Below are 12581 nucleotides of genomic sequence, written 5' to 3'. Positions count from 1 at the left end.
ATGCTGAGGACCTGGAATTATTAGGGGAACACAACTGCAATATGCTAAACTCTATATACTTGAAAGTGTCCTTTTACAAATTATTATCAGTAAATTGGTTAACTGGTCCAAATCCTGGTTCTGAGAACTCATCTCTCTCCTGTCTCATCATGGAGAGTTCAGTCTACTACCTATTTTTATTTGGTCTTAAGACAAACCCTCCACTGCAGGACACAAGCAAGGCATTCCTAACAGAGAACCCTGTTTTCTGAATTTATTTGTTGGTGGCCATTCCAGGTGGTTGCTAAAAAAACCTTTAAGGGATTTTTGGGGCAAACACATGAACGATGTTTACTTTAGCTTAAAAACTTGTTTTGTGAGAAAGGTTACCTTTTATCCTATTTTCTCGACTATGGTATTCCGTCATTTTATTTTTTACTTAAAGGGATTTTTTTGCTCTGCTACATGGTGCTTGATACTAGGATTTATTTTTCAAATGAGCACAACATCTCTCAAAATAATAAAGAAAATGACTGACAATGCTCCTAAAGCTATTTTCACACCAAATGACGGCTCTTGTCCAGCAGCACAGTACTTATTCCCTCACTCTGGCTCCCCATGGCCCCTGGCACAAGTAGGGCACAGCACAAAGCCTCTGTGTTCACACCAGCCAGCTCTACAAGAGAATTGGCAGCCTCTCCTCTGCTTCTATGTGTACCCCCTGCACCACCCTCTCGGCCATGATGGAAGCAATTGTAGAATCACAGAATAATTTCAATTGGAAGAGGCGCTCAGGATCATCAAGTCCAACCATAACCGAACCTAACTCTGGCACTAAACCATGTCCCTAAGAACCTCATCTAAAGGCCTTTTGAACACCTTCGGGGATGGTGACTCCACCACTTCCCTGGGCAGCCTGTTCCAATGCCTCACAATCCTTTCTGTGATGAATTTTTTCCTAATATCCAATCTAAACCTCCCCTGGCACAACTTGACGTAATTTCCTCTTGTCCTATCACTTGCTACTTGGGAGAAGAATTATGCTGTATGAAGTGTACATATCATCATGCATGAGGTGCATATACCCTCATATAGGGAGGAAGGAGCAGTGCAGAAAAATGAGGTGGAAGAGAGGCAGAGATCATTCTGTTTCGCTCCTCTACAGGAACAATGACAGCCTTATCATGAATAACAATCCTGCTTTTTAAAGGTATTCATAAGGCAACATGGAAGGTATACCTGCTGTAAAACTACCAAAAAAAAAATCTCTAACAGTTCTTTTGATACAAAAAAATCACTGCAGTTGTGTAGGACAATGAAAAGTAGGCCTACTTTCAGTTAAGAAACACCGGTAATTTTATACTTGTACTGAGCTTAGTCCTGTGCCAGAACTCAAATGCTTACCTTTCCATTGCCTAATTATAATGTTTAGAGCACCACAGATACAAAAATAATACATGTAAAAAGGGCACAAATGTCTATACTCAAGAGCCATAAAGAGTCATTTCGGAACATGTATCCAGAACTATTAAGCAACTTCTAGTCTTCTACCGAAAATTTCCACATATTCCAGATAATAAATACTTTCTTGTAAGTCTCAAAGCTTTGTATCTTCACCTGAAGCCAAATCTATACTCTATTAAAATAGAGACTATAGGTTAAAATAAAACATCTGGAAAAAAGGAAAAACTAAATAAAGATCATGCTGGTTTTGTCAACATATCTTCAAGTTTATTGTACTGTACCAAAGGCAGCTAAGAAAATTAACAAAATACTTCTAAAACAAAACCACTGTTGAAAATCTTAGAAGTCATCTTTGTTCTTACTTTAGGGAAAGAACAATAAAAAAAAGAAAAAACACAAACATTAGATGGGGTGAGAAGAAAGGAAATATTTTCTGCACTGAACGGAATGTTTTCACATGGGAAAACTTATTTCTCCAATTCTTCCCCACATTTTTTCCTACAAACAAGAACCTTTTATATCATCCTCTCCCATCATATCAAAGCGTAAAAGGAGATTACCAAACTATTACACAAACCAGAATATTTCATTCAATATATAATCCTTACATGACATTGGAAGGAAACAACATGATCTTCAAAATCTTAGTAGCAAAGTAACCTGTTATTGTACAATACCTTTATAACATATTATGGAAAAACAAAATGGCAGGTAACACCTGAACTGTGAGACAGGCGCATGTTACTAATGACACCCAGACCAAACCCAGCCACAGGAGCTCTGCCAAACCCAGGCTGACTCTCAGGTACCATTAATGAATGATTCAGCCTCATCATTCTTCAGAGTTTAACCTATGTGTGATGCACAGTCTGACCACTCAAATAAATTTCTGTTAGAGAAACAGAGAAAGAAGAGTTGCACAATTTGCAACGTCCACAGAGAGCTTGGAACAAGCTAGCAAGAATCTTCAAGGAAGCTTATGGCATTGGTATTTCTTATGTACACACACATAAAAATGTATCTGTATATTATTTACGAAGTTACAATATTTGGTTTTAAGGAAACTACACACAGAGAAAGCAGCCTGCAGCTTAAAATCAAGAATGTCATATGTTCAAGATAAAAGAGAAGAGTTAACCGAAGCAGCTTGGGATAGAGGCGCATTACACAGTACTACAAGGTGTCCAGCTGGCAATTCAAACCAAAACAGCATCTTCTGGAAGGCAGATGAATAGGACTGTATCACTCAGCCATGACTTATAAAAGGTACAGGCTGTTCAGAGCAACTCTTCTGCATTACTCCATCTACTATTTTAAAAAGTAGGAGTTCCTATAGGAATTCTTTCTGACATCAAACTCAGGCAGGGCTTACATGGGCTTATTAGACATGGTAGACAAGCTGGAACAGGTAAAGATGATCCTTGTTAACTGCAGTTCTAAATAATTTCAATATTTTCTGAATTTTCCTTATTATAAATCCATGCTTTACATAGGCCCATTCTTTTATATTTTCACCTTGCTCACTGATAAGCTATCAGTAGCCTAGCAAACTGCTATAATTGCTGTGATGGAGCTATCATTTGAAAGTGGACTTTCAAAGTCCGAACACTTTTAATTGCAACCAGTCATGGAATTCCCAAGAGTCTGCACATCAGTCTGTCGCTGAACCACAAATATTCTGCTTATTGGCCAAATTGCCAGGATGTGGTGAAATGACTGACTTGAAGGCACAGGCATGAAGCACGCTGAAGGCTGCTCTGTTCCTCTGTCATCCTCTCCAAAGAAATGACCTTTAGTTTAGATTCATTCAGGTATTTACTAATGTATTTTAAGTTACAAATAAACAGAAAACACTGGGAGGAATTTAGAAAAAAAAGAAAAAAATTCCTTTCTAGTTTATTTTCATTACCAATTTCAGTTAACATATTTTGGCAGCTTTGTTGTTTGCTTTTCCAAAAAGCCACACATAATTTTCAGATTACTTACATGGATTAATTAATGTCTATTTCTCATTGCTTCATATAACCAAATATATCATTATATGGTGATTTTCATGAATTCACTCAGACAATTAACATGAAAAACCTTATTTCTTCAATATAATGAAAGGCAAAATGACAACCCTATAACTCATTCTATGCTTCTCTGTAAGATGAGAACATACTGCCGCTTCTTTTCAACATCCTATATTGTGCGCAGTAGTCAGGTGAGTACATAAAAAAAAAAACCCACCAAAAAAACCCCAAAAAACCAACTAGTTGGAGGCATATGACCAAGGCATGAACAGGCAAAGTTCTGGCTTCTTGCAGCTGCTATGCAAACCTATCTGTTAATCTCTGGTGAAGGACTCTATCACCAAGAGCTACCTTACAAGCGCTGAATTTGATTCAAGCAAACAGCAAAGGATTCTTTGACATAAAAAGTTATATGGAATTAAATCCTAAAAACCAAGAGAATAAAATTAGTATGACATTAGGGAGAATTTGTTTTTCACAGTCTCATCCAAATAATCTGGCCCTTAAATTTCTGAGTAACTAATCAAGTTCTTATTAAAAGAAGTCATGTTCAAATGACACTTGTTTAATGTGAAATTTTTTTGGAACCTTCTCCTAGTACTGAACTGGTGACAAAAAAAGGTAAAATGAAATAAGAATTAAAAATATTTGATGTATGGAGAAACCTGAAAGATGCCACAGTCTTGTGGAAACGTTTATTTAAATTTGATCTACATATTTTCAACATAATACTATTTTATAAAAGATACTCCTTGCAATTCTGAAAAAAAGTACACAGAGGAAACTTTGCCCTGGACAATAGTTAGATGAACTTTACAAAATTATTTCTAATTGCCTAGGAAAGATTACAAGCCAAGGTCCAGAGAGAAGCAAAAAGAATACAAGTTCTGAGAAATGTCCTTAGAATACCATCTCCGCTATTAACTGAGCTCGACCGCTGATGATTTCCAGTAGTACTGGCAGCTTCTGGTTGAAATGGGATTTGTAACTTTAAACAGGAATTCTGTTAGAACTCTGTAAGGTAAAATAAAGCATGTTTGTAACTAAGTGGTTTCCAATACAAGCTCTTTTTTTATGTTGTACTGAAAAGTAAAAATATCAAGAGGACAAGAAAAATACAAGATTTCTAGTTACAATTAAGCAGTAGACCCACAGCGCGGCAACAAAACAAGCCAGTCAATATGACCACTGTTTGCTTTTCTGCTTAGTGCACGAACGTTTAAAAATCTCCTGTTTGCTGAAAGAGAGCAAGTAGCTTCTCTGTTCACGTCCAGCATATGTACCAATTCTACTGTACATGCCCATCCCAAAGATTTAAAAATAAATAAGAATCAAAATATGTGATTATATATCATCACCAGCCAACACCTAATGCTGAGATTCTACAGACCTTAAATTCCTTCTGGTCCTGTTTTTATTCTTATCACACCACTCAACACTTACTAATCCTTCAGTGACCAGAAATTAAGAGAAAACTACAATAACTACGCACATACACAAAACCTCAAAATATAATAAATACACAACTAAAATACATCGCTGTTTTCTAAATAGGCAAAAGGTAAGCTACATCTTTAACTGGACAAGAAGTATTTAATGTTTAAGATGATTTAAATATATATGTCAAAGGATTGGTTTTAGCACAGAATGCTGTTCTTCTGGTGAATATAAATATTGTAATGCAAAAAAGTTGCTTAGCAACCACCCAAAGGAACTATCTCCTTTTATCTACATTTAAATTAAAAGTTTGTATTTCATAATTATCATGGTATACATGCTCTGTATTCTCAGAGATAAAATTGCCAATCAACTTTAAAATGCACTTAGAATTACAGAACATTGAATAATGATTACAATAAACAGTTTTTTGACTTTAATCCACCATTGTCCTCAGTTCAATGCTACCCCAAGATTTTTCCTCTTCTTATTTCCCATCATGGTATCATACACAAAACCTCTCTATCATTACATATCATTAGTATTGTTATACATAATGATGTATAATTGCTGTATGCAAATCTCTATATGTTTGATTATATAACTGTGTTAAAATGGAACCCTTAAAGTAAAATGTGTACCTATAAATCCCCATGTAATTCATCCCAGACAAAGACTAAACACTATAATATTGGAAAGGTTATGTTTTTTTCATGCTAACAGGGAAGCTTCTCAAGCCTCTTCATAAACCATCCATTTATTGAAATTGAATAATATGAAGTTCAGATGGAAACATTCCCCATTCCCATATATTTATATATATTATATAGAATATCTTCTCTTTCTCTAAGACCATGACTTTAACGCATGACAACTTGACTTTAAGTTCAAAATTCAAACATAACCTGAAATAAAAACAAAAATTCCTCTTGGCCAGTGAATTGGCAAAGGTGGCAACTAAACACAATATGCAAAATTTAACCCTACTGGCTTCACTGCTTGTACATGTGAAGTTATACTAATGGATTCTGTGGTACAATCCTCAGACATCGAACAAACAAAGGCCCTGTTGATATGTTTTAACGATTATCAAAACCCATGCTGTATATGGCTTGACACATCTGTTTAATTTCACACTTTCAGTAAACACTGAAGTCTATCCCACACTTAAAGTCACTCTAAGGGTGATTTGGACTAGAAAATGAAAATATTAACAATTTAGCTTGTAAATTAAAAGTGTATATGCATCAACACAGATGCATCTGTTTTCAAAATTTCTGGTTTTTTTCATATTAAATAGATTGTAATTTTAGTTAGCACCTGACAACATCTTTTTCTACATGGCTTTGACAACCTTAATTTTTTTTAATCCAACAATATGCAAAGACTTTGGACTTACAGACTACGAATCAATCAGTCTCATGGCAAAACCATCAAGAGAAGGATAATTTGCATTTTCTTTGCAAACATCACAACTTGTACTATACACTTAAATAAATTATATTTCAGGCACTATTCCAAGTCCTGTGTTAGCATTTCTTTTTCAGTGTTGCATGGGGAACACACGTTATTACTTGGTTAGATCTTAAACATTTTCTTGCCTAACAGCATCTAATATAAATTCTACATGCCACCTTCAGAGCGTTTATTAAGCCAAGACCTTTGCACTGTAACAAGAAAACAAAAAAATTACACAAAGCTTGAGCCTGTATGATGTGCATTAGCAGAAGCTCCATTATTTTCCTTTATTAGATCTTTCAATTATTTTAATGAGTTGTCACGCCAAGATAGCACATTACAGAGTCAATCATATGATCATTCACGATTTTTTTAAGTTCTCTTCAGATTATAACAAATTAAATGCTACCTTCTTTTTAAATTGTGTCGGACTGCCAGGTAAACCAGAGAGACAGGCAAAAGTCCTGAAAGTATTAAACTGAGAGAGGAGATTTACTTTCCTGCACTGGCTGAGCCATCAGCACGTGCACAGTGCCATTTTCCAGCACTGCTATAATATGCCATATATATTTCAGTAGGTTTAGACCACACATTCAGCATATTTTTTTCCAAAGTCTAAAGCTATTCACTCAAGGGTTTATTTTGGTCTATAAAACTAATCCTGGGACTGTAGAACTAAAATAGCTTTTCACCGCAACAGGTGTTAGCTGATCACGAGCAGAGCTGGGCTTAAAGCTCTTAGCCACAGCCATTAGAAATACCTCTCGGTGTTAAAAAGTCAAGAGCAAGGCCAAAACACCATCAGTGATCTGCATCAAGGGCCTAATTTAATTAGAATGGCATTTTTAAAATTCGCTTTGTCTAGTCTTGTCTGGTAGACTCGGCACTCAAGTTGTAACATTACATCATTGTAAATATGGAGCACCTTTTGTTGAATCGGACTACTAAAACAAGATAACACTATCTCGGGGTTTTTTTGCCTTTTTCTGTATTTCAAAGTGTTTGAGATTCTTTCAAATATATAATTTCACAATCTTGGATAACTGAATGCATTTGAAATAAAATATGAATTCCGAGAGTTTTAAAATTAAATATATGTACATGCACAGTGGACAGTTCCTTTTCTCCCCCCACCTGCAGCTATGAAGTTGTTACAAGTTTCCTTTTTGTCTGTCCACCCTTTATAAAGCAAAATGTATGCAAAGATGTTAAAAGTCTCTTGGTTAAACAGATAATTATTTAGACTATACTAGACTGATTTAGAAATGAATGCTGCACTCAACATAGCAGCAATTACATTGCACTTACCTAAAAGCAATGTTCTAAATGCAAAGTTCTTAAGTGTCTCATTTAATCTCAGTTTGCAAGTGACTGACTTTCTCTGGAATTTATCACATCTGAAGGTACATTAAACGCAATATAAGAGTTACTCAGTAGCTGGCTTAATCAATTCAAAAGTTAATAGGGAAGACTTGAAGAAACTTTCTTCCTGCTGTAGTCTTTACAACTTCTGAATACACATCAAGAATTTCCTGAGCTTTCTCTTAAGTTGGATGTTTCTATGGCTTTCCTGGAAAATCTCTTGTCTCATTCCACAACTTTGTGACTCCAAAACTTGCAAATATTGTCTCTTTTAAGAAAAAGAAATTAAAGGGCGTAATTTCACGTGGACATAGGTATACTGGAATCTGATCTCTAGTCGGAAGTAGAAAAAACACAAGCGTGTGATGATTGTCTTGCCAGCTAGCTGTGAATGTCGCTCTGCAGATAAAACTGAAATGGTGGCCCAGCGTTCCCTCCATTATATACTTTACAGGGAAAAAGGTCAAAGAAAATGAGCACTAGCGAAATATTCCCTTGCAAGGGAAGTCTCATATGTTCCACTGAAAAGACTACATGAAAGGAGTGCGAAGATTTAGGCTTACTGAAGAATTTTCAGTGGAAACATAAAAGATTCAAAAACCAGCTTTTTATGGATTTAAACATAACAGACACACGGAAAAGCAAAGTCACATTAGCTTGCATGGAACAACAATAAAACAAAAAATAGGGGGATATAGTGAGCTATAAACATGATTCTTTGATCCTGTGTAATGCAGTCCGTTATTTAACTTGCATGCAGGTATATAACTTTCAGAGAGACCTACTGAAGGGACAAAAATCACAATTCAAAGTCATTTTAGACACATCGGAAAAATTAACTCAAATCAGGTTCTGCTAGGAAAACGTTTCCCTTTAGGATTTTCTGCTTTCTAATAGTAGTACAAAGGTGTTACCTGAGTGTCAAGTTATTTGTTCAGTTCTACTTGTACATCTGAACTGCAGATCTATCTTGGATGTCCAAAATTATTTAAATTTTCTTCCATATTAACGGGCATTGGTAAGCTGATATTTAGCAAGTTTCTAAGAGCTTAACACTCTGTGATGATACTAAGAGGTATACATGTTGTATCCTCTTTTAGGAGTTAAAAAAAGAATAATTTTTCATGCTGTTGCTTAAGCTGGTTTTTGGGTTGTATTTTGGTTTGAGTTTTCTTTTCATTTTGAGAGACTACCTAAGTCCAAACCTAAGTTTTCCAAGGAGGTTCTCAATTTTTTTTTTTTTTTTTTTTTTTAGGAAAAGGAAGAAACTATAGAAGAAAAGGAAATATCATGAAGATGATACTGTTTTATTTAAAGGAATCTGCTTTCACTGACTAGCGAAGGGTAAACCACATAAGATATGGCTCCTATTTTCACTTAGAATAGAGTCCAGCCATATTACTGACATTCGCTCTATTGCGCCAAACATATCACTTATTCTGTGCTATGCTGAGAACAACTTCAACCAGATTTGACTGTAGTAGCATTGTCTTTTTCAGGTCTGTGGTTTGGAATTACTCCTGAAACAGCATAAGTACAGACTTCCACACCACATCACAGTACTGCATTTATTTCCTAAGGCCCAATCTCAACAGCAATAAATCAGGTTTTGGATTCAAAAGACAAGACTTTAACTCTTTGGTACCAATGACTAGGACTTCCCTAGGTATTAAACAACAGTGAATTTCTAATTTTAATGGCTCAGTCTCAGGAATTTCACCATCTATGCCAAGGTTCTGAACACATCATGTGCTCTTTTGATAATATCCTGAAAAAGAGAAAAGCACATTAAAGGAATTGCTCTCTGTACAGGTAGTAAGACAGTGAATTTGGTTTGAGAATGGCTAGATGTTTTAAAGATACTTTCAAGACCATACGGAATGGTACATGCTGTCTGAGGACTTGCAATCTGTTTAGTCTCAAGACAAACAAAGCAAATGACTGAAAAAAGCGTGAAAGAGAAAATCAGTGCCAATGGAGAGTATTTTCTAACTTGTTCCATCCAGATGGGCCAAGTGGGAGAAGAAACATGTCTCTACCCCCCACTAGGTTTTCCCTTGGAAACTACCACAGTGGGCTCTTAAATCCCCTGCCCCACTTGCTCCACCCCACTCTCAGCCTTGCCTCTCCTCTGACAAGGAGCATTTTTGGAACAGGCAGTGCTATAGGTTAACTTATCTTCTGCTGATTGAAATTTATTGCTCAGGCACACAGTCTGTTTGGACTTTTAATCCTCCCAGTTCTGGTACTGCTGCCTGTGGCTACAGACAAGAATGATGATTTGTCAATATGTCTCTTAGGTTGCTCAACTCTTTCTATGCACATATTATTATTATTTTTTAAATAGTACTTCTCACTCAGCAAAATCCAAGTAAGACTACACATTAAGGTTTCCTTTTTTTTCTTCTGCTTCTTTGCTTGTTTGAACTGTTCAGGGCAACCTCCATGTTTGCAGCACTCTGGACCACTGGAAAAATTCTTGACAGATCCTGCATCCTTATTCAAGTGCCCCAGGCTGGTGGGATTTGTCTGTTTTCCCCACCTACTCAGGTTTATGAGCTCGCCACTATGTTTTTTCCATAGGCTGTCAGTGATGCTTCCCGTTTATTTGGTCTATCAACAGCCTCTGGAAGAATACTGCTTTATATACTGCTGCAATCTGATGCAGCATAGATTCTTACTCTAACGGAAACTTTTATCTGTACTTTTGCAAATATAACTTCAGAACAAATACTCATTTACAATAATTATTCTTAAAATACCTTAGCTGAGTATCTTTCACAGGACGAGAATGTAGGGTAGCAAAAATACTGGTTCTCAGACGGATATGGAGCACGACAAAAATTACACAACACAGTGGAGCCTTAAAAGGCTCCCTTCACATCCTCAGTAAAAGGTATAAAATTATATTCTTGAAAAGAACCAGTGTACATGTTTTAATAATTTCAAAACTTTAAGATTAGTAAATGGCACAACAAGAATACCTTAATAGTTGCATACAGTTTGTATATTATAAAAATACTATTTGTCAACCCATCTTATAATAATGTTAATGAGTCAAAATCAGCTATCACTTTTTTTCAGTAACAGGGACAGACAAAAAAATTCAGGAAGAATTACATGCTTAAACCAGTGATTTATAGTAAGGCCACTGACTTTACTCTAAAGCCATGTCAGAACAAAGCATAGAATTTCTATAAAACATCTTCACAACCTTCAGTCTGTAGAAGAACGGTGAGGCACAGCAGAGGAAAATCCGCACAATGCCAGACAGGACTCTGCAGGGAGTGCGTCATACCTGGTTTTCCCCTGTTCTGAATGCCAGCATCCACCACAGGAATTCTGCCTACAACAGTCTCTACTATTCAGCAGTCTACACATCGCAATACTTCGTGTTCACAAACAAGTGTAACATGTTGAACACAAGAGGCATGCCTCCGTTCCTGTTTGGTCTGGAGATGATAGTATCAGTGAGAGTTCTAGGATGGTCTAAGTAGTTTCCCACAAAAGAGCATACTAACAAGTCTTGATGTCTGTTAAAAAATACTCGATTTCCAATTTATTCCAGCTCCTGACTTGACTGGTAGAAGTATTCTGTCTCTTTGAAGAGCTACTGTTCCCATTCCATGCAATAGGATCAAGCTTCTGGAGGTCACCAGCAGCATGGCTTTAAGCCTTATGTGGAAAAGTTTAGTTTCCAGGAGCAAAACAAAGCTGCAGCCACCTTCCTTTCAGAGACTGAAAACACAATGGTCCTGAAAGAAGACTAACTCCTTAAGTGGCAAACAAAAGCGAGGAAGGAAGGACTAGAGTCAGAAATACATGAGAAAGAAAGGAATTAGGGAAGATGACATCAAGAGTGAAAGTCAGATAAGTAAGAAGCGAGAGCTGGCAAAGGAGGGCTGAGGGGAGCATGGCATGGATAAGTAAACAAGAAGGGAAGCTGACATAAGCACAACTGACTAATACTGAAAAAAATGAATGAGAGACTGCTGGGGAGCACAAAAGAAAATCCTGTCTGGGGCACAAGTGAGTAATGTTCCTAAATCTGACAGAGCTGTATAGAGAAAAGCTACACTGTGAATATAGTTATTAGAGACCAAAGGCAATGTCTGGGATGTGCTCAGACTCGAAAGAAGTTAAAAGCATGAGCTGTGATTAAGATTCAAACGCAACAGTCTAGCACCGGTCCAGTTGTACTATGCAGATAAACAACAGCAGTTATTAAAATAACTGTGAAAATAGGATGAAGAATCATCGAATAGTTTGGGTTGGAAGTGACCTTCAAAGGTCACCTAGTCCAACCCCCTAGCAACGAGCAGAGACATCTTCAACTAGATCAGGTTGCTCAGAGCCCCGTCCAGCCTGGCCTGGAATGTCTCCAGGAATGGGGCATCTACCACCTCTCTGGGAAACCTGTGCCAGTGTTCCACCACTCACATTGTAAAAAATTTCTTCCTTATATATAGCCTGAAGAAACTACAAGATATCTTCCTTTCCCTTTCCTTTTAGTTATGCACCACCAAGCTCCACATTTTCGCAGGTCTGTTAGAGATTTAACACACACACACACACACATAAATAAATGTTTGCCTACTATTAGATATGGGAAAGATACAGAATATACAGATAAACACACTGCAGTTCTTACACAATAAGCTGTAGGATGAGAAATATGGCATTATTCCAGCAACTAAATGAACTGTTTGATTTCTGAATCTTACTACTAATCTACTAAACAGCTTCAAACAATGCAAGATCTTGAAAACAAAACAAAAACAACTTTCTAAACATATCTCCTTCCTTTACTCTAAAACTGAAAGGGTTTCACTGACATATATTAACTAAAAACTAAAAGAAAACCTA

General features: G+C 36.5%; 1 protein-coding gene across 1 annotated transcript in view; it reads right to left on the bottom strand.

Annotated features, from left to right (window-relative positions):
- TTC27 (tetratricopeptide repeat domain 27) overlaps nucleotides 1-12581 on the bottom strand; it is a 125177-nt gene that overhangs the window by 63189 nt on the left and 49407 nt on the right. The window lies entirely within an intron of this gene.

Source organism: Caloenas nicobarica, chromosome 3 (genome assembly GCF_036013445.1).
Source record: "Caloenas nicobarica isolate bCalNic1 chromosome 3, bCalNic1.hap1, whole genome shotgun sequence".
NCBI lineage: Eukaryota > Metazoa > Chordata > Aves > Columbiformes > Columbidae > Caloenas > Caloenas nicobarica.
Note: the sequence above shows the minus strand (reverse complement) of the source record. Positions and strands in the feature narration are given on the sequence as shown.